General features: G+C 36.8%; 1 long non-coding RNA gene across 9 annotated transcripts in view; it reads right to left on the minus strand.

Moving 5' to 3' along the window:
* Positions 1-23,456, minus strand: part of LOC136103793 (uncharacterized) — a 63,989-nt gene extending 40,533 nt beyond the window's left edge. For 4 of the 9 annotated variants that reach the window (XR_011739760.1, XR_011739759.1, XR_011739755.1 and 1 more), the window contains exon 1: positions 23,058-23,456. This is a non-coding gene — a long non-coding RNA (uncharacterized lncRNA). The remainder of the gene's footprint in view (positions 1-23,057) is intronic. The other 5 variants (XR_011739761.1, XR_011739758.1, XR_011739756.1 and 2 more) reach the window with 4 other exon arrangements.
* Positions 23,457-23,804: the final 348 nt, after the last annotated feature.

The raw sequence follows: 23,804 nt of genomic DNA on the forward strand, positions 1-23,804 counted from the left end.
AAATTTTCCTGTTTAGGGTACTTCTTTTAGAAAGAAAGGTGATCCATCAGTGGACAGTTTGAATTTTCCAAATTGTCACATTATACATTGCTGGTATTGTGTGTACTGGTACATGTAGATTAATGAAATACATATTTCAGAGGGGTTAACAAGTATAGTAAATAATAGAATACTGTAAAATAAGGTTACTGATATAGACCCAGTTTAATCTAAAAGATGCTAATATGAAGAACTACAGTCCTAACAGGGCTGGCTATTGGTAGCAGAATTCTGTTATCTTAAACCTTATAGGTACATAGTTGCCAAATGAAATTCTCTTGATAACTAGTAGTTTCCAGGATATTATCTAGATTTCCTGTTTATTTTATGTGGCATTGAAAGTATATTCTTGTGACTTTTTCCAAAAGAATGAAGGCTGTTTTTTATAGGGTATTATGCAAAGCTCACTCTGTTAAAGTTGTAAGGTTCAAAGTAACTGTAGGTACCCTGATACTATCACACCTTTTAACACCATTTTTCTTTTTACCTTCTAGGATTATCAGTTACTTTGAGCATATTTTGCTTTGTGTGCATTTGGGATTAGACCTAATGCATTCCTTCTCCAGTATTTTAAAATATTTTCGATTGTCTAATTTACTGAAGGGTAAAGAGAAGTTTATTTCTGATTCAGTGGTAGGCTCCTTATATGAAACCTTACTAGAATGAAAAGGAAGGAAAATGCATTTGCATTCAACTTCAAAGTTTCTAATTACATTCCAGACTATTATTTATGTACTCTAAGGGTTTATTCTTATAGGGCTTCGCATTAGGGTAGGAACTGTTTTGCAAATCCCTCATAGTTGGTTTTTCAAATCAACTCACAGAAGTTGAGCAGCTCTGCTTATTTCTTTCAAGCAAAACCCTAATTTTGGCACACAATTTTAAGAAGGTATTCCCATTCATCCTTCTTTTAAAGGAAATAATGATTGTATAGTTGAAAATACTGTAAATTACTGTGAACATGTGAAAGTAGACACATAGAGATGGATTATGTTTTTAAAGAATTTGCCTGAAATGTAACTTTTACCACAACTAATATTGGCCAGCTCTTTGAAAGTTCATTCTAGTGTGTGCAGGAGCAGTCCAGGCTGGTAGTAAGCAGTGCGAAAAAAAAAATGTTCTGTGCTACCAGCAGGTAATAAAAACTGTGGATTGCCAATGGGATATGTGAGATCAGGCATTTTATTTTCAAAGGTTTTCACTTTAGAGATTCAGTTAAAAAAATGGGTTTAACTTTCGGCTTCTTGATTATAAAATATGAAACGGAAGATACCTGCTAACATTAAAAGATTTTTTCCAAAATAGTTCTTTTTGTGTAAAGCGTCAGACACAAGTTTCTGGCTCTCTGAAGTCTTTCCCTCAGTCATACAACCTAGAATGGGTTGACAAAGAGGGGCAATGCCATGGGAGGCTTCACTGTGCTCTCTCTACTATGACAGTCAGTCGTAGTGTCAAAACAGAAGAGAGAGAAATTCCGTTATTCTAAATGCTGCTTCTGAAAGGAAAGACTTTTGCTTTACATACAACAATAATTTAAAAACAAAAGTAAAATTTCTTGCAATACTGATTTCAACCATCAGAGACTCAAACTTACATGCACAACAGTCAATCAGAGGAGGCAGTACTCATACAGTAAGAAATTGCATCTTTTTCTGACAGCACAGTAAGGGAATGCCTGCTATGATGTCTTCAGGCCCTGTTTTAAGCTCAGACTCATCAAATCAATGTGTATGATGTTCATACTCCTTTAAATACAACTTCCTGTATTTTATTGAAAAACCAGGAGATGGGAATATGTGATGATGAAACTGTTTTTTTGTTTGCTTGCTTAAAAGTTTTCATAACGCTTTTTATAACTACCTTGGTTTGCTTCTATCCAGGAGCATTATTTCTCCAAGGTAACCTAAACATAATGTGACCTGTTAAATAAGTGGATTTTTTGTTTTTATAGTAAAGCATCTAGGAAGGCAGGATAAAGGTCAAGCATATTTTCCTCTTCCACTGTGGTGGGGGGTTTTTGCTGTTGGTTGGTTGGTTGGGGGTTTTTTGTTGTTTTGGTTTTTGTTTTTGTTGTTGTAATTAGCCAGCTTTTTTTTTTTTTTTTTGCATCTTTTCTTAGCTTGCATACTTGACACAGATGCAGTAGAAGCCTTCATTGATGATACAGGAAGGGATTTTTGGTAAATAAGAAAACCACAGACTTGACCCTTTTTTTTTTTTTTTTGTCTTTTTTTTTGCCAAGCTCTGTGTGATGCTTCTTCCTTCAGTAAAGTTAATACAGCAAGTGGGACTGGTATGGGAACTTGTTTCATGAGTACATTAATCATACTCTTCAACAAGAAATTTTGAGTAAATAATTTTCTTTGCAGTGCATCAAGTAATATTTTGGTGCGTGTAGTGAGTCTTGCTCTGGGTAGTAGGGTATAGAATACCTTCATTTTACTAATTAAATTAGCATATATAGACATTACCATGTAAATGCTCCATGCCTTAAAGTTAGGACATGAAATACTTTTCAACAGTTCTTCTCCATCTTGCTTAACTTGCAGAATTTAATTCTGTTGTGCCTCTGCAATTAGGTCAAAAAGGTGACAACCAAAAACTTATGGGGGCAGATATTATTGTAAACTGAATATTGAATTGTTGAAAGAATTTGGTCTTTGGTTCTGTTCCTCCATCACATTTTGCTCCGATGATGGTGGCAGAACAGTGCACACCCTGGCAAATGTCACTGCCACTTCAGATACTATAGTAGCGATGTTCGCTCATTCAAGTGATTTAAACAGTTCATTTAAATTATTTTAAATAGGAAAAAACACTTTAAATAATTCTGTATTAATAAAAAACATTGTACCTCATGACACTGAGTTCTGACATTACTGGAGTGTTCTATGGCTGTAGACAAAATTTCTTTCTGCAAACACAAGTAGTTCTTCATGAACTGAGACCTGCCCTGTGTTCCTTTTGTTACTTTATTTGATTTGCTGTTAATAACTTCTTTCTTCTTAAATACATACCTATGTATATTTTTAGTCATTATTTCTTTAAAACTCTTATAGTGCTCCTTCTACCTTAAAATGCATACAGAACCTTGCATAAAAATCCATGTAATAAAAAGAAAAAAAAAAAAAAACAAAACAACCAAACAAAAAAAAACCAAACCAAACAGACACCTAGGTTACTAGAATGATTTGAAGTATATAAAAAAGTAGAATGTATTCAAGTTATAGTGATTTTTTTTTCTCCTAAAAAAAAACCTCTGAAGATGTCTAACCTTCATGAGACACCTATTAAATTGAATTTGAGGCCAGAAGAAATTTTAGTTAATCTCCACCTTTTATTCCTAAGCACATTGTCGTATATTTGGCTTGCACTTGATAGAGGAAGACATATATTTGTTAAATATTTGCATTGTTCTCTCTTAATCATAGAAACCTTTCTAATTTTATGGGGTTTTGTCTTTGTAAAGAAATAACTATATCATTTGTTGGACAACATTCATTTTTATGATACTCTAATAAACAACTATCATTTTTTTATCTTCTGAGGCAACTTTCTAGTGTTAAAAAAAAAAAACAAACCAACAGTGAGTCCAGTACATGATTCAAAGTAAGAAATTTCTTTTAAGGGATTTGTCTAAAGTATTAGCTCGAAATACACACAAGTTTTGTACTTGCTAGAATTTTTTCTTCATTTCACACCTCAAAGAGATCAATCTTTACTGATCCTCTCAAGCATTCCCTATTTATTTTTTTTTTCCTAAGCACATACCTACCCCTCTTAAACAGATACAAAATGGCAGGTGAAGGCTGTGCTAATAGCTGGGCTGTTCTGTCAAATTCCTGTAAACCTGGGGGTTTTCTGGGTGAGAAGTCCCCTGCAATGCCTGACATACAAACAGCACAGTCCCGTAACTGCCATAATTTTAATAACTGTTGAAGATGCTTTTCAGCAAGAGTAGCATCTCTAAGCCTTGTTATCTGTAATACTATGATGAAGGTTTTAAAGACCCCAGAGAAAGTTATCGAGTGCCCTTTGTCGGCTATGCGTTTGCTTGTCTCTGGTCATAAGCAGAGGCTGAGAAGATCTTTACCTTCTCTGGTTTGTTCCGGGTATCATCTATGTTGTGACCGTAGAATTTTCTGGTAGTAGAAGAATTATATTAATACGGAGTCAACTCTGTCATTCCTTTTCCTCTTGCCCTCAAAATTACACTAATCAAAGTCCAAAAGTCATCCTTCACATCCCCTGAATACATTTGCATACCTCTTAACAACTGCAATATTTCAAAATACCTAAAAAGTGGATTTGGTTCTGTGACGTGATAGTTCTATTATTAAAATTAACTCCTTTCTCTGGAGGACTGGTTAGGGCATTTTTTATGTTATATTTACTGATGTTTCTGGATATTTAATTTGAAAAGTTTGCATAAGTGTTTGTCCAAAATGGACTACCAGCTTAGAGATTATGCAGTAAGTACTCCTGCACGTAGGATTTCTCGCAGAAGTTCCCCACAAACTTGGCACTTAGTTCTGTCTTGGGTGGTTAATTACACCAAGCAACTTTGAGGTAGTTCTGATCCATTCTATTAAATGCAGAATAACTGTTGTTATTATGCTTGTATGAGGGTGAGATAAAGTAAGATGACTCAATATGTTGAATACACGTGACCACTGAATGCTAGATTGCTAAATTGTTTGAAGACCTTCACATATAGAAATGAATCACTGTGTACCATTCACTGCTATTTTTTAACTGGCAAACTGATAAATATTTCCTGACCACAGGTAAGCAGAAACTTACTTTTTCCAGCCCACAAAACATAGAGTTCAAAACTAGTTCTGTTCTGCACTAAAACCAATTCTGTTCTGCACCAAATTTCAGTGAAATTTAGGAAGAATGAAGAGATCTGTCTAAAACAGTCTATTTGCTGCTGAATGGGAAACAGCTATTTTGGAGTCAATGTGTCTGGTTTTGACTATAAATTCCCTTTTAATCCTTAGAAATGTTTTCCACAGGAGTTGTCTTTATAAATGTTACAACCACACATGAAGTTTAACTTCATGAATCACCATCTTCTAGCTTGACAGAAAAGCTGATATTCAAAAACTGCACTACTTGTGAATTAGGAAGCGAACACAAAGTGAAATCTTCTTACATTTTTGGTGAGAAGTGGCACTTGATCCTTGAGGCAAACAACTTCAACCTACATGGCACATCACATCACTAACGAGTGCACCGGCAAGGCTATAAGATGAAATGCCACTTTCTGTTAAGTTAAAAGTAGGACACATTTTTTCCATTTCTGAAGGTTCTATCACTTCATATAGTTGCTTTTGAAAATGCAAAATGGCAGTGGTCCTGTACAGAAGTGATGTATGAATTACAGAAAAGCAGCTTATGCTGAGTAGTGTGGCACCAGAAGATGCGAAGCATTTTATGAGGAGCGAATGCAGCACAGTCGTGAGCAGATTACAGAGCCTACCAAATTTAGTTATGCCAAGTCTCTAATTCTTAACTAGAGAGAAGGATTAATAACATATAATTATGGTTATATTTTTATTTTAGCCGGCTTAACAAATATGGCGATCTTCTAGATCGTCAAGATGCTTACTTGGCTTGTTAACTTCATGTGTTTTATCAGTATTCTGACCTAGATTACTACCGCTAAATATTGAAGGTGATATACAACTGTATGTATGATATACCCTATAAAACTGCCTAGTTTTTTTTGTTACTGTACAGCAGTGTCCAAAATAGTCTCAATTTGCTTTGTTTTATGATAGAACAAATAAAGGGAAAACAATCTTAATATACCTTCTCGCACAGTGGCAGTGAGGTAATAAACAAAGAGGAGTTTCATCATTCTGGATCTGGAACAGGAGCCCAGATGAACCTGGGTCTCCTGCTGGCTTCACCAGTAACTTGCTCTTTCCTTCCCCAAAAAGAGGAAAATGAAGCTTTATAAAAATATTTCAATCAACACTGATAGGTTTTGTTTATTAGATGTTTTAATGAAATTCCAGTGTTGAAATTGTGTTCTGCATATGAATAAAAAAAGTAAAAGGTAATGGAATAAATCAAGAGGATTTTGTTCTTTGTTCTATAGTTCAATAAATTGCTTCGCTGTAACATTTTTTTGCTACTGTTTCAATAGCTTTGGCACAATTTTATTTTCAAGAGTTTGAATCAGTGGAAGAAGAGAAACAAAGTAAAAACAAGAAATAAGATGTAGTGAGGAATGTAACTCTAGCTCACAAAAGCTTTTGCTTATAATAATAAAGACTGGAGTTGTAATTAGTTGTTTTTGGAGTGTTTTTCACTCCAGCTGCACTAGACAATACTCTGACTTGTAGTTAATACATACAGACATATCTACTTATTTTCCTTTGCATTGCAGCACGTGTACTTCCCTAATTGGCAGCTTGCCATTTAAATGTGGAAAACAATATTGTATTAGCAAGAGGGAGACTGAGATTTCCAATGTCTGCAGTGCACAAACACATTAATGAAGAAAGAAGATATTTAAGATATTTAAGTCTGAATTTAGTTATTTGGCTCATAAAGTGCTTAGAGCTACAAATAATCAAGTCCCAGTTAGCACTTGGACTACCCATGCAAGGTTTACTAGTTAGTTTCAGTTGACGGTGGTGGCTCTATGTAGGTATCTAGCAAGAGTATGTACATTCAATAAAGCAAATTTTCCTTCTCTTAATGCTGAAACTTAAACTGGTGAGATACACCTCTCCCCCAAATGCCAAATAGAATAGTGAAGACATTCTATTTTTTAATAAAGTTAACATCATAGGTAGAAGCAAATTGACTGAATACAACCATTAATATCTCTCACTTTCTCACAAATCTGAGAACAACTGGTGTAGTAACGGGAGTTCTATCAGGCACTGTATTACTGCCCTCTTAAATGGATGTATTTCTAATCTTTTTGAGGATTATTTGGCACCAAGTTTGTGTTGTCTACCTTGGCCAGCATGGTCTAACTTGCAGTAAATAATTTGAATGAATTCTGTCTTCCTTGGAAACTCTTGCTACGTCTTAAGTGACACCGATCATTAGTAGAACCAACTAATTCTAGATCTTGTCTGAGAAGTCAAACATTTCCACTATAAAAAGTCAATTTGCACATATAGCTTATGTGGAACCAAAAATATTTAACCAAATGCCCAAATTCTAGAAGTCAGGATTTTTTGTACTTATTCTTTTTAAACAAGAGTCTTGCACGTGTTTCTTGTCTTAAAGCCACAGAAACCCAAAATCTTTTTAAAAGTGCTTTCAGGTAGGACTTCAGTTTCCTGAAGTCCCTTTTTCTGTTTAGTGCATGACAAGTGTTTATAGTCATTCAGGTGTTTCAGATGATGGAGCGAGGTACCTAACATTTTCTGTTAATAATTACAGACAGAAAAGTATTGTGTATTTTGGACTCTGTGTCTGCCAACATAAGGAACTGAATGAGTAAATTTTGAGTACTCAAAAGCAATGCCTTTCTAGACAGAGTATTTGAATTAGACAGACTTTGAAGACTTTCTGACATAGGCTGTCTGCCATAGCTTGCATAAATCTGTGCTGAATGAGTACTCAAGGACAGTTACTTGAAAAGAGTTGATAGAAGTACTGCCAAATGAAACAAACAATTCTTTCTTAGTTCTGCAAACCCAAGGTGGTCATCAATGAAACTTAGTCACTAATATATTAACGATATCATTAGAATGATAGGAACAGTGGGGTGCTACATTAAAAAAAGCAAAGTTTGATCGTCTCTATTCCAATCTTGCATTTAATAGTACTTATCATTAATTAGGGTGTTCAGTAGCTTGCCTGCTGTAATCAGCTAGAAGCGACAGTGTTGAGTCCTTATAATCCACTGGTTTAACCATCTATATGATCTCCATAGGTTTAAATAAAATCTCCAACTGATACAGCTAACCTTAAGCCCAGCTTTCCTGCGAAATAATTCAGTTCCTCCTGCAAGGAACTCATTCACTTCCAGAATGTAAACTGGAGCACATTTCTTCCTCCTTTGCTCCTTTTATTTCCAAATACAGCAGCCCTGATCTTCTAGATAGGTTTTGTCAACTGAAACAACACAGCAGGTAAACAAATTTTCCAGACAATAAAGTGATCTTTTAAACATCATCAGTAGCCTCTTAAATCCTTTTGATCCAGGTGTTGGTGTGAAAATCCTGATGTCATATGCTTTTCTGGCCCACTTTTATCTAACTTCAACCTGTGAGCTGGCTGGTAAATATGGTAACACTAGAGAGTGAATACTTTTCAACAGAGTTCAGAAGAAGTCAAATGGTGTAATTTAATCTCCTTTATCAGTCCCCCAGTCCCCCTGAATTCTCTTTGTCTGTTCTTATCAGCCAAATCTATAAAGTCTTGTTACACAGCTCTGATTCTGGCTAGTCCCTCTTCCTGGTCCAGTTCCAGAGATTTCTAATGGGAAAACAAATCTTGAAGAATCGTAACTCCAAAAAATCAGATGGGACTTGAGATTCAGCAACCTGATTTTTAAAATGATATGATCACCCATATGTAAATTTTAAATCATTTTTGCCCTGCTTCATTCCACTGAAAATATATTTATCTCCCAAATCTCTGTATTTACTTCTCCATCTTCTTGCCTAGCAGGTAAAATCCATTCACTTTCCCAAGTGCTCAAATGAAGAAACCTGTTTTATTAGACAGCTAAAAGGACAGCTAACAAACACTTAACTCCTTACATTTGAAGTTTCTATGATTCTCTTTCAGCCTGAAACCAGTTCTATTAACTTTTCACAACAAGCCACTTACTGAATATTTGCTTCTACTAGCAATCCTTTAACAAATACAGGAAATACCTGTTACAGGACAATGGGTGAACCATACTTGTGAAGAAATAAATGTAAAAAGTGTTTGAATAAGAAATGTTATTAACTGGAATTTGAATATTCATTCAAGAGAAGTGAGAGAAATGAGATGTTCTTCCAGCATCAATGAGACTGATTAGTGTTGCTCTCTTGTAGAAAAAGCTTACCCACCATTTGTTTTGAGGACATACTGTGTAGATTTTTGTTAATCTCGGTGAAAGGTGAAGTTACCAGCTCTGGAAGGCAAAGATGCTCGATTTCCATTTGCCTCATGGCAAATGTCCGCATTCATTTTTAAACAATATGGAAGCAATTTGAGGATGAAAATGAGCGTTCTTGTGAAAAAGTCTGTTTTAATGTTTCTTTTCACCGCCATGTTTAGGAAATGTGTTCTTGATTTATCAAGATAGGTATTATGACAGCTAAGAAAATGAATGGCACTGTATGAGGGTGGCATTGTCTGCTTGTCTTTTTTAGAGCAGGATAAAATGTGAGACTTTTCTGAGGCTATGGGAAATAAGTTTTCAGTACATTAAATGTTTTGACTTTTAACTAGAAGGTTGAGTTCTACAGTGCCACCATCTTTTAAAGATTAAATCCACATGGCACTATATGGAATACAATATCCATTGTTCATAATTCTTGAATAACTTGGAATCGTGTTAACATGATGAAACCAGATGGGAGGTTCAAACACCAAACTCTATTCAGTCCTAGCCAGATGTCTTTCTTGGAGGATGGGGGAGGGATCTTCCAAATAGCAATGTCAAAAAAGATAACAGTCAAATTTTAAGCAATTGGTACAAGTGATAAATATGTGCTATTGGCTATTCAGTAATTGCTTATCTGTTTTTAGGTAAGCTTGGTCTGATTTCATCTTCTTGCTTCAGATGTAGATGTATCATCTGATCAAAAATGTGTGTGTGGTTTTATTTTGTTTTGTGATTTTTGTTTTGGTGGATTTGGTTTTTTTTCATTTTGTTTTTCTTCCTTCCACAACTTAAGTAAGAGGAAAATTAACTTAGCAAGTACACTGGGAGATACAGGGTTTGCTTTTGTGGCTTAACTAGCATCTTACAAAGAAAAAAAAATGGGAAAAGTGGGCAGTAGAGAACAAAGTAGGTGAGTTGAAAGTAAGCTCTAGAATTAAAAAAAATGCTGAGCAGTCACTCAGAAAGGTTGTATCTCTAAATTAGATTAACTAATGTTTCTATAATGAGGCAGCTATATGTGTAGCTATGTTTGCATAAAATGCATGGCTATCTTCTCAGCCTTAAAAACTAAACCAAACCAAAAACTTTTCAGTTATGCTACCTTTGGCCCTTACACAAATTCCAGTACAGTGGGCTTGCAGCAGTGTGGAGAGACTGTAAATATGTTTAGACAGCTGGTACAGTTTGAGGCCTTTTTAAGGAAATGGAAAACAATACAGAAGTTCTTAATTCAGAAATATTCTCATATAATGAGAAATGGCCAATGTGTTTCAATGCAGAAGGCCTTTTTCAGTGGATCTTATTACTTGTCACAAAGTATGAGTGTTCAAACAGAACAATTGAGAAGCAGGTCTTCTCCCCCACGTTTCTCTTTTATGCTATGTTAACCTCACTTATTTTACATTTCTACAGTAGAAGAAATGCCAGCCAAGTTTCATTTCTAAATTTAAAGATACTGGATGATAGATCTTTGGCAAGGAGGGATGCACAATTCTAGTCTTCATTATGCTAGCCACCTCTTGTTGTAGAGAAAAGGAGAAAAAGGGAGCACAAAGTTCTTCGTGATCTTGTAGCCAAAGGCCACAACCCCATCTCCCATAAAATTCTCAAGTTTTCTTGAATGTCTGTTCTCCCTTTGCAATGTCCAAAACCACACAGTGAATCCTGAGGGCATCCAGCAGGAAATCATTGCTGTCTGTACTGTGTAAATCCCAAAGAATGGAAGAAAAGGACAGGACATGGGCACTGCGTAGTGCTGTGTTCAGCAGAGAGCCATTGAAGGAGAACAGAGTAGAGACCTAGGTCTCAATGCAATGAAAAGTTTGTGAATTCCACCAAGTCCCTCTGGTGATTTTAATGGCCTTGATGTTCTCATGATCTGTGTATGCAAGGGATCAGTCTCCTTCTCCTGGGGATGTTCATGTGTCTTGGAAACACGTGATGGAGTCCTAACCCATGGAATCCTGCTGGGATGATGCTCAGTGTGATCCCCTGGGCTAGTTGCTACAAAGCGACCTGCATGGGTACAGGTGTGTTGCCATCTCCCTTGGGGAACCAAGTCCAACAGTTACGCGATCAAGAAATATGTTCATGAACTTGATGCACATTCAATGTTAGTACCTGTTTCCTTTGACATATTTCTTAAAGTTCAGGAATTTTCATATCCTACAAATTTAAACAAAAAGCCCTGCAAAACTGAAAACAAACAAACAAACAAACAAAAAACCTGCTTAATTCTTCTTTGAAAAAGACATGAGCTTTATTTAGTTTTTTAAGTAACTCAGGTTTCACTTCATTAATGTGGCAAACAGATTTCTTCTTATTTTTCTTTTCTTTTTTTTTTTTTTCATGGAAAGGTTCTTAATTAAGTTACCTAAATTTTGCCACTGAACCTGAAAAGTTCAGCTAGAATACCAATGCTGATAGAGTAGTCATGATGAATGACTCTCTAAATGACGTTACGTAAACTTTGTATTCCAAATACAGGTACAAAACTGACAGAAGATATTGGCTAGCAGGATCTTTTTTTCTCTTTTTATAAATGATGTTTTCTAGAGTTGGAATAAGGATTTAACCATAAAACAGTAAAACTTAGTAAAAATAAACAGATAAAACTAAAAAATAAAGTATGAGTCATGAGTGAGATGAGGAAAGAGGAAGCTGGGATTTAGAAACAAAATGTCAGATGAATCCCACAGATTGAAGTAACAAAGTCCCATATTTTGTCTCAGTGAAATTTCATGAGACAATGTTTGCTTTACTGAACTATTTTGCATTTTGAGGGAATTTATCTCTAATATTGCAAATAGGAAAATTATGAGAGACTAACCACATTGAGAGCTGGTTATTTATTGGAAATTTCCACTAATAATGAAAAAGCAGATTTGAAGTCCTAATCTTTCTTGTACCAATTTAATAAAAACATTTATGTATCTTTGAAAATGAACTGCCCCACAAGAAGGCAGAATGAAATAAATAAAGATATTATCCTATCTAGAGTAACTTTTCATATTTACAGCAAGCAGCTCCAGTTTTTAAATCTTTAGATCTTACATGCTCTTTGTAGAGGAATACAGGAATTCAGGGCAGTGTGGTTCAAAGTAGCAGACTGAATGGGGGTAGGAGACCTGGGTGCGAAGCCGTTCACCAGTGAATGGATTTCATGAGGGGAATCTGAGCTCTGATCCTGACTGTGCACAGGATCTGGAAGGAAGGATTTATTCTCTTCCATGTCTGAGATACACTACGAGGTCATTTACTGGAAAACAACTGGTTTTAAGCGTTATGCAAGACTGAAGTATTATATAAGAATTACTGAAGGAGACACCTGTGGTTTTTGGTTTTTTGTTATGGTTTTTTTTAACAGATGTGGAAAAGAACTTAAAAACCAAACACAAAGATGACTTGCTTTAATTTCAGTTCTTCAGGTAAAATGCATATTGAAGGCATTAAGAGTGATTGTAAGTTAAAGCATGAGGGAAATACATGTTCACAGAAAAAGCAGATTCAGTGGACAATTTCCTGTATTTTAGGTGCACTTATTTCACATAGAAGGGACTAAGTAATGAATGAATAAATGAATTTTTTAAAAAAATAAAAAAAAAAAGAGAAGAATGAATCAAGACATTAAGAATAGTGTCGTACCTCTATCACGCTATTTTTTCTGAAAATTTGGTATGGTGTGCAGTAGTTGGAACAAATCAGCTTAGAATTTATGGAACATAAGTTTTATATTAGTTTTCTCTGAAAATACATGATTTTGATGTTCCATAATTGCAGAAGTCTAAACGAATTTATATTTTGGTAATCTATCTTTTTCTCTACTTGAATTGGAAACTTGACTAATTTCAGTTTTACTCACTTTTGTACTTGCAAATCATTGTAAAATCAGTCATTTACAAACATTACAAGAAAAATTACTTCAATTTATTTCAAATCCAACTCTTCAGAGCTATGTGTTTCCTTCACAGAAACAATGTCTGTTTTCAGTCTAGAGAAGTAGTTGAATTCTCAGCTGTGCAAAAAAATACAATTATGACAAGTACACTTGACCTTCAGTGAAATTAAGGCAAGTACCACCTGCACTAAACATGTCTTGTAAACAGTGTCAGGAGCAAAGGGATACAGTCTGGCTAGAAATCAAATCCAGTTGCATAGCTTACTACAAGAACATTTCAGGTTGCTTTAAAGTTTTGACTCCTAATTGTACGCTAGTCTTAAACAAGGAGTGTTGATGAGTTGCTAGCAGCTGCACTGTGAACAGGAGCAGTCTTTGTGCTGAGATAAAGCTGCCTGGCTCTAGAAATAGTCTGTCATGCAATAAACAACTTTTCATTTTTTTTTTTCCCCTTGATTCTCTTGTAGTCCAAATGCTACAAATGAAACCAAAGAACATAAGAAAACTGTTACACGGCACTTCCCAAGATATTTTGATTCCTTGATCTGCGCCTACTTCTAGAATAACCTAGTGTTATTAATAGTATGATCCATGAAGTAAAAGGTTGTTTTGTGTTTGGTGTTTGTGTGGTTGGTTGGATTTTAAAGAAAAAACTTCAAATCTGAGCCCCTTAAAGCTTTCTAGATAACGATGATGGCCTAAATTGATTTATGTATAAATATCATAGGGAAACTGCAAAATGCTCTTTTAGAAAGACACAGTATAGTGCAGGCTGCTTGCCATATCTGTAAGACAATGAAGTAAAATAAATGCTTTAGTCCAGATCCAAACACATCTCTGTCATGGAAGTTCCCTCAATGTAAACCCTCATCAGACCTCTTTTTATGCAGGCGTCACCTTGAAGTAACGCTGGACCTAGAAGAGGCATTATCATAGGTTGTTTTGGCCTAGACAGTTCTGGCTAGTAAGATTCTCCACAAAGACTACCTGCCGCTATTCTCCTCTTAAAGCAATCCTTTTCCTATTTTCCATCAGCTTAATGAACATTTCACAGCATAGTTCAGAGAGGAAGGTCTCTGGGCGAAGTCAGTTAGTTATTTAAAGACTTTAAATACCTAGATCATAATTTCAGATTTTATTTTTTTATTTTTAGCCATAGTTAGCTGGTATAGATCACAAAGTGCCGAAAACATGTATTGGACAGGACTGCATTCCCAGTAGGTTTTATACTGCAGTTATACTGAGTGTATTTTAGTACATGGTATCATAAGGCAGAATGTTTATGTATTTTAAATGCCAGGTTCACATCTGAAGAAGCCATCAGTCCTGCAGCATAATATGAGCGGGGAAAATGGTTCCTTGCCCACAGGGCAGGCAACGCCCATGGTAGGCTTTTTGGAAACAAGACAAAATCTGCAGTGGTCTTGAAGATGGTGATACCCAGCTTATACCTTCTCCCCAGCAAAGTCAAATTGCAAGCCTCTAAAATCAACCATCTAGTGAACACAAGGCATAGACTAACAAATATTATGTACATATGTACCGTCTTTTATATTCTCTGTCTCACTGACAACTGTAGAATTTATAGCATCTCACATTTAACTACATTTTACTACACTCCTGATATTTGTAAATCAAAACTGAAATTATACAGACTTTGTCGTTTAGCTCTTTTTATTATTAGTCCATAAAATTGTTGTGTTTTCCTTTAAAATTTATATCAGTCCAAATATAATTAATAAATATACAAGAAATCAATTTATTTCTGAGGAAAATCAGCTGAAGTGCCTGGGCTGTATTGTAGCAATGGGTTCTGGTTTTGTCTTCCATTTCCATAGCAAAGAGAATTAATTTGAGAGAGATCAATAGCTTTGCCAGCATACGTTCCATACTCCTGCTATAATTCACAGTGCTGGGGAGCACACGACATGAGTTTAAACTTCGTCTTGTATCTTGTATAGAATTATGCAAATAGCATACCCTTCCAAAGAGGCTTTTGTTTTTATTAATTTAACGCAGGAATAACTAATATGGAAAAATGTGGAAAACAAATTGTGTGTATTTAGGACAAAAAAGCTGCTTAGCCTAGATATTGGGTGTGTGTAATGGATGTTGTTGTGCGAAATGCTCTGTGCACTGTGGAGCGTGTGAAACCTGCACAAACGCTGTGATACTGTGAGCACTCGTACGAATGCTGCACCTGGAGCAGGGAGGAGTGAGGAGGGCAAAGGTCAGCCCTGAGCATTAAGACACTGACTAAACAGACTTTACACTCGGTGAAAAGTCCAGACAACCCCTGCAGTGTCATCTTATAACTTTGGTTTTCTTCTTTTCAGGACATAGTAATCCATAAATACACTCAAGTCACCAGCAGCTTAGCTCTTCCCCCGCTTCTCCCCCTTTGTAACTCTCCTTTCATTTTTAATTCTTACATAAAGATCTGAAATTTTAACCCTTTCTATGCTTGAAAACAGTAGTGCAAACTCAATGTATGGATAAGACACCCTGGGAAATAATCTGATTTTTATTTCTAAACAAAGGCAGTTATGAAACTCTGTAGGCAACTTAAATGCATCCTTTTTTCTGAAGCTTCTTAACCAGAGACTATGTAAAATATTTCATGGTATGGAGTATAAAATTTGTTTCTACAGCTTCTTCTGCACTTATTTGTTTGGATAGATGAAACCAGTTTTAACTGGGGTGCTGCAAGAAGGCAATCATCTTGCTTACCACTGTTGTTTCATTTTTTGGGTTTTGTTTGTTTGTTTTTAATCAAACAAACAAAATTCCACCCTCATTGATTATTTCTCTAAACTGGAAAACTGTAGAGGTAAAACACAAAGGGGTGTTTGTACTTTTATCATACAATTAAGTCTTTCAGTTTCGCATCTGTTATGCTTACTAGCTGAAATCATGAGACCAAACTGATTTTAATAGTTCTATCTGATCCCATTATCCACATCCCATGGCTTAAGAGACTGGATAGACTCCTAATATAGTCTGGAGCCTTGACAGTAAAAATAGGCTGGTGAAATACAGCCCATCAATTGCACGTAACTGTGCACATTTTGCTGACTTCCTCTCCTTGTTCAGAGCACTGCACAGGGCTGTACTTCCATGCAGGATATTTCCCTTTTGCCTACTTCTTGCTACCCCAACCCCTCTGCAAACCCACTGAGACGACCAGCAGATCTGCCACGTTGTCTTTTTCTTATTCAATTTTTACAGCTCTTGAACAGCACTGACAAAAGATAGCTGAAAGTCTGAGTATTTTTTTCATACTGTGCATTACTATACTTTGATAGAAACATTCAGCAGAAACACATTGTTTTTTCTTTCATGCAGAGATCCCTTGTATTTGGTCATGAGGGAAGACAGTTTTCAGTACCATGTGTGAGACACCATTTCAGTCAGTCACAAAATGGCGGCCTGAAAAAAAATCTTCTGTGAAATATCCTGATCCTCTCCAGACCCACTGATTTCTGTTCTTGTGCAGGGATTTTTAGAGTTGCTGCCCAAGGGTTTTCTAACTTGGTTTCTTCAACGGTGGGAATCAAAGAATTGTCAACAGAAACAGAAAGGTGAAACTGGGAGCACAATTTAATGATGGCCAGTGAAGGAAGCAGAACCCAGCAAAGGTATTTATTTCTCATGGCAAAGGATTCCATAGAAATTAAAGTCCTATTTCAACAGAGCGCTATAAGCATGTGCTGAAATTTGAGTGTGGTTTGCTACATTGCCTTCAAGCCTCAGAAGTAAGAATGTGCTCAACACCATTAGAAGATCAGATCCTTGGTGTGCAAATACTGGAGCAGTAAATGTCTAGGGCTGAGCACTGGTACTCCTGGGCAGCCATTACTCTACAGCAGAACGCGTTTTAGAGCTAGGCCTTGTGTGACAGCGCTTTATGGTGAATATAGAACATCGTTACAGACAGAATAGAGTCTTCTGTTTATCCTACATTCTGGCATTTTGTTGCATGTTAGCAAAAAGTAAAAAGTGAATGTTCAAATACTTCAGAAAATTAAGCTAGAACTGAACCTCTTGAGGAACAGGTTTTGTGCAGTTATAAAGTTTCTTGTCTAGTTACAGAAATACCACACCAGAAATGACTTGATTTAAAAACAACAACCAAAAAAAAAAAAAAAAGATTATTGTTCTGTCTGGAATTCTGTATTTTTTTCAAGTATCTGAGGTGTCTTCAGCACCTTTTGCTGTGGTATCTCAATGCCAACCTTGCAATAGTAGTCACCAGTCCAAAACTTAGAATGCTGCTAATATGATGTAGATGAGAAGCCAGGCAGTTAAATTATTTCCCCAAGGCTACAAAGCATTCAACTGGAGAGTTGAAACCAGACCTTTTACCACGTCTGCCTGGCCAGTCCCAAAGTCTGTGCTTTGTTTTATGTTCTCAGGCATGTTTCTTCACGCACATGTTCCTTGGACTGCATGCTTGACATACAGCAAGACCATGCTGCCCACTGCCTTTTCTCTTCTATTGTTTTTCACCTTACATTTAAAAAATGTTTGGGGTTTTAATGAAAACCTAGTTCAGCTGGAGAAAATAATTTGAAACTATTTTCATAATCATTTTTCAGAAATTATTTTTCCAGAGCTGTTTGGTTGTTTCTTGATTCAAGCTTGTAGTGATAACCTGAAACCATTAGCCACTCAGGCATAATATTAAACTAAACACTGAATACTGTGAATAGCAAAGGGAATTTGTATAAAATACTACAGGAGTAAAAAATCTGTTGCTTAATTTTTTGTGTGGAGAAAAAAACCCACAAAAATACAGAAAACACCACTAACAAAACAAACAACCCCACACACCAACCAATCAACCAAACTTGCTCTGTATTGCTTTCAACTGATTTTCCCCCCACCTTCTTTTTTCTTCTAAGGGATTCATTTTACCGTCCTACCTTATCCATGGGTTATGCAAACGTATGGGTAGGACCTCATGCATGTTTTGCATATTCTACTTGCTAAATCTCAATAAATATTGTTATATTACTCCACAGATATCTCACTAAATCCAAACAAAACAGTAGGTAAGACTGTAATGATGTCATCTGTGTGCATATTTCTGTAGATAATGTTTGTGTGGTACATACACTATTTACAATCTGTACTTCGCATGTAGATCACACAGTCACAAGCGAGACTGTGATCATCAACCCACATAGTGTGAGTGGAGTGTGTGTGTGTAAAATCTATGTAGGCAAATTAATAGCAATTGAAGATTAGAGGTGTTTTAAGGATGAGCATTTTGGACAGTGGAAATCTATATTTTTTTGACATTTTTAATTTGAGAAGTATAATATTCACGTTTTCTGACGTCACAAGAAAAAACAAAGCAGTTTGTGTTTTAATTCACCGACACCTTTCATTTTTTTTTTTTCTTTCCACTTTCTTCTGCTTGAGGGTTTTTGTTTCTTTCTCTTAAATATTTGGCAGTGAAATGAGTCCAAGTACCTGTTTGTCTGGTGTGTGGTAGACACATATGCCTTGTTGCATGGATTTGCAAAAGAGGAACTTGCAATGATTTTTGCCTGAACACAACTAGATTTGCTGTTGTACAAATAGTATAAATTAAATATTCTTAATTATTTTAGCTTATGCTAGAAAAGATTCAGGACAAAGGAGAGATTGATGCAGTGTGCCTTACAATGGCCCTACTGATTTCTCTACTGGCCCTTCCTCTGCACATGGTCAATTAGAATTGAAAATCCTGTGCTGATTTCATTCGCTGGAATTTTTAAGCAGGTCAGGAAGAAAGATGTTATTGAAAGGAAAAGTCTCATCTAAATAAGAAAAGAACACGTGGCCATCTGGTCTAACTGTACCATGCTGAAAGTCATTTTGGCTCAGTTGTAGTTTGGTCTTTGCAACAGTTTGCCAAAATATCAAACAGAAATCTGTTTACATTAAAACACTCTATGCTTTTTATCTACAAAAATGCAATGCACAGTTCTCTTTCTATCTGTAATGCATGAGCTCATTTGACCCCCTTACCTTATAGAGACTGCCTATGTTTCTGGTAGGCTCTCAAGTTACTTCTGCTATGTAAAGTTATAAGTGAAACAACCAATATTTTGAGAGTTTTGGAAGTAATCCGAGCACTTTATTCTTATGACAAAACCTTACACTTCTGCTTAAACTAGGAAAGGCTCAAACAAGTAGATGCAGCACAGGAAGCATGGGGGGAAGAGAGGAGAGTTTAAAAAAAGAAATTAGAACTTGAAGTTTCTGCGAGTACCACCATGGAGTTTGCACAACTAATTGGAGGCCATAGGCTAAGAGATGAGCTGTAACAGACACCTAATTTTTAAGGAATAGACTCATATGTATGAGCTTCTGTGGTTGCTTTGTTTCAGCATCAAGTATTTAAAAATTTAAAGGAAAAAAAAAAAAAAAACACCCCACACAAAAATCAACAACCCACAGGTCAGAATTTTTGATATTTAGGTAAATAAACTCTTTGTGTAAAAAGCTAAAGCACATAACTCCAAATCTCAGGAGCCTGGACGACAGCAGCTGGAGGATAATGCCATACATGCATAAGGCTGGGTAGATCTACCTATTTCAGTCAGACCTGCTGAACACCAGCACCCACAAAAACCAAGAGAACCTACTGGGAGAAGGGGAGAATTGTGAACTGAACATGGAAGCAAGGGGCCTGTATTCATACAGTCAGGTTTAATGCTCAACTCTTATGTGATTAGTCATTACTTTTGCATTGACAAACAATACAGAAATTGGTGGTTGTAATGCCCCTTTTAATACAAGTTAGCGTGTAGATCACTTCTGAAGTTTAGAGGAACTGATATGCATAGGATTTCAGTCTTTAGAAAATGGATAAAACTATGATTGCTTGTTGTTGTTACCTTAAGAAAATAAAAGTCAGTACTTCAAAATGTAGCTGCAGGCATTACTTTGAATTACATTTGTGAACCATAAATGGCAAAAATTATTTTTTAAACATAATATGCCAGGAAAAGTAGAAAAGAAAGTAGCTCTTAATATTAGCAAAGTTGTGTATATACATATACATGCAATTTACAAGTATATACTTCTCATATATGACCGTTGTGTTGAGTTAGCTTGTCTATTTCATCTCAGGTATATAAAACATTCCTTCAGAGAAGTGTTAAGCATCTTGTTTTAAAAAAAGTACAGGAATACAAATTTGACCACAGCTTTCGGTTCATTCTCTTAATTTATCTGTAATCTCTTTTCTAGAATCTTTACCTTGCCTGTGGACATTGTTGCCACTGCATGCAACCTTTTGTTTGTGTGTCTCTGCTGCTATTTGAAAAGGAAGTTATTTTTAAGACTAAATTTATGGGACACGTATGCTGATTTCTTTCTTTTTTAATAGTGTTTATTAGAATTATTAAAGAAAAATGCTAAAGAAAGTCCTATCTTTCTATTAAGGATACCTGTTAGTGTGACTAAAATATAGTTTAAGCCTTTTCAGGGAGTAAATTAAAAGCAGTGTACATGTGTGTATAAAAATGTATTTTCTTTCAAGTCTGTTTTACACAAAGTCCATACAGAAAAGCTGAAATTAATCGCCATTTGCATCACACCATATTTGTAGCAAAAGACAATGCAATTCCAAAGAACTTTTACAAAATGTGTCTGCACGGCATACATTTACAAAATAAATAGAATAAATGCTTTGAATCTCCCTTTTCCCTGGATGTTTCTGCAAACCCAACCCACAGCCACACCAAACGGGGGTGACTATTTTGGGGAGCACTGCATTCCCAGGACCAACTTTCTGGCAGAGTGACACGATGTCCAGCAGCGTTTCCCTGGGCTGTGGCAGCAGGGAGGCCAGGGCTGGCAGGGCCAGCGAGCTGCAATGGTCCCGGCCATGCTCCCCACGGCGCCTGAACACAACCCACTCCACAGCATTGCACTGCCGCCTTCTCTGAAACTGCCTGGGAGATGTTGCTAATCTCTCTAAAGCTGAATATGTTAGTATATTTCAATTTGACTGCCTTTTGAATGTAGGTCTCTGTACACTAGCTGTTTGCCTTTATGTAGTATATTGGACATGTATAAAACATCTCTACATGGTATTTGAGAGATACACGGTAATTACACAACTGATGCATGAACTTAAAATACAACATTGACTGTAAAGCTTAAGTAGAAACCACTGTAAAATGGGAAACAGCAGATGCCCCTAGTTAGGTTGTGTTGGAAAGCGTGTGTGCGTATGCCTGTGTTTTGTACAATAACACGTGTACACGTTTACAAAGTTTCTTATTTTGTATTATTTGTGAATCACAATGAAGTTGAAACCGAGCCTGGCCGACATACGGAGGAAAGGCTTGCGTTTGTCTTTAATCTTTCTGCAGCAGGGTTCAGACTTCTGTCTGATCTGCACATAGCAGAGCAAGGGGCTTGCCGTGCCTTGCGTGCAGGCTCCTTGATTGTGGAGGGGAAAAAAAATCTGGCTGGAATCCAGACAGGCGAGCGCAGCGCTCTGTTGATCATTATGTCTAGCCTTCAGGTGTCTCGGCTCACAGTGGGCGGCGGTGGGGGAGGGGGAGATAACAGGAGGGCAGACAAAGAATAAAACGGTGAATTAAAAAAAAAAAGAAGTAAAAAATTCGCGTCAAATCCTTTTTTAAAAAATGCGTCTTTTAACATTCCTTTCACTGCAGTGGGAGCAAGCAAACATCTGTCCAGGAAGATTTATTTAAGCCATAATTAGTAGCGTCTGGAGTCTTTCAACAATTTCTCCTTATTGCACACTTATTTCTTTTCTTTTTTTTCTTTCTTTTTTTTTTTTTTTTTTTGGTTAAAAGGAGCCTGCTCATCTTTCACTCAGGAACTGTTTTCACTTCATGCTTTAGTAGAGATCCAGCCCAGCCAGGACCGAGTCAGATTTCTATTGTCTTTGCTTTTTCCCTTCTGATTGTAGTTTTCAGAATCTAACTTTTGGTAGGAGAGGGTGGTGGAAAGGAGTGTGCAGGCGGTGGGGGAAAGCTCTTAATAAAGGTATTATGAATATGGGGTGAGGTGGGGGAAAAAAAAAAAAAAGGAAAGAAAAATATACAGATCAGTGCTTCTTATTATGCAGTTATCCATTTGGGTTCAGTTTCTTTTCCGGAGAAGAAGAAGAAGGGAAAAAAAAAAAAAGCTCTGCTTTGTCTGTTGCTTCTGTTTGAGAACTCTCATAAATCTTGCCCAGAAAGCAACTTGGGCTTAAGGAGATCTGGCCAGCAAAGCTCTTGGAAGCAATTGCAATGTCTCTTGCTATGGATATTCTCTTCTTTCTGCCCCCTTGGTCGCCGCTGCCCCCTCCGCCTCGACGCCCCACACCCTTTCTCACCCCGCCAGGAATCTGAGTGCAAGCCGCAATCTAGGGTAGTTAAAGTTGCTTATCGAAAAGCCTCTCCTCATGCTGAGCCCGTCCAGATATTGCACTAGCTGTGTTTTTTCAGTCCAGCCATAACCCTTTTCCAGCACTCCCCCCCTTGGCTCGCCTCTCCCCCTCCCCCCTGGAAGGGGTGGGATGGGAACCTTGCTCGACTTCATTGTTCCAAATGTAAGAGCTATTTGCCCCAAAGTGTCTTCGCTGTCTTTCATAGCTAATTATAATAACTGTCAGATGTCTGGAAAGTCTGGGCTGCCCTTGCTGGCGGAGTTAAAGTTTGCCTTTATTTTCTTCCCCTTGGGGACAGATCAGGCCTGATTAGACACAGGGTACAAATAAAAGTGAACAACGTACATGTGTAGGGCTTTTTGTCTTTGTTTTTCTTTATGAACAAAGCAGCATGCTGGCTATGTCAGGAGGCAGTGTGGCATGCAGCGTGCGTGCAGCCACTGCCCTGGAGGAGAACTCTCTTTTTTTTTCTTTAAGCATGCAAAAAATATTTTTGAATTTGAGTAGCGCTTTAGATAGTCGTTCATCTCGTAAGAAAAAGTAACCGTTGATTTAGTGCACGTAGCGTTTTGACAGTCTTAAGGGATTTGCATTTCTGTGTGAAAATAAAAATAAATAGACCCCGTACTCACAGTTTTGTTGTGCTGTGCAGGTCACCGTCTCCTTCTGCAGAAGCAAGGAGGGTCGGAGGATGTCAAGGGTGCAGAATCCCAGTTTAATTCAGGAGAAATATATAAATGTGCTTCCTGAAGTCGCCTGGAAGTCAGCCACTTGTGCTCAGACATCCCATTGCTGCTCTGCACACTATACTATCTGCAGTTCTGAATTGAACTAAATACTGCCCATGTGAAAGACGGGGGAAACATAGTCATGTGGGACACACAAATCCACTCTATTGGCTCCGAAGGCACAACTTCAGCATTCTTGCATTTCCACCATTGGTTAACAGTTCAAGCTGAACGAGTCTAGGTCCTCCTAGTGAGTCCGTTTTCCCTTTATGTGTGGAAGAATGACTGTAGGATTTTACAGTGACAGGATTAGTTAAGAAAGGGACTGAAGTCATCCCTTTGACTGAAGCTCGTGGGTGGGGATTGGAAGCTGTGCTTTTCTCAAGTTGACGTTTTTCCTTTTTCTGCCTGCGTTCTGCGTGTCAGGAAATGCTTGCAGTTCACTTGGGCAGCACAGAGAAACTGAAGTGACTTTCTTCAGGTTTAGAGATAGGGACTTGACTTTTAGAGTAACACAGTGTTACAGAAAGTGCAATGATTTTTATGGGAATAACTCTATTTTGACTGGCTAAAGTGTGGTTGTTTTTTGTATATGCATATATATATATATTTTTTTTTAATATATATTTTTTTATTATTATTATTTTCAAG

The sequence above is a fragment of the Patagioenas fasciata genome, chromosome 6, assembly GCF_037038585.1.
Source record: "Patagioenas fasciata isolate bPatFas1 chromosome 6, bPatFas1.hap1, whole genome shotgun sequence".
Lineage (NCBI taxonomy): Eukaryota > Metazoa > Chordata > Aves > Columbiformes > Columbidae > Patagioenas > Patagioenas fasciata.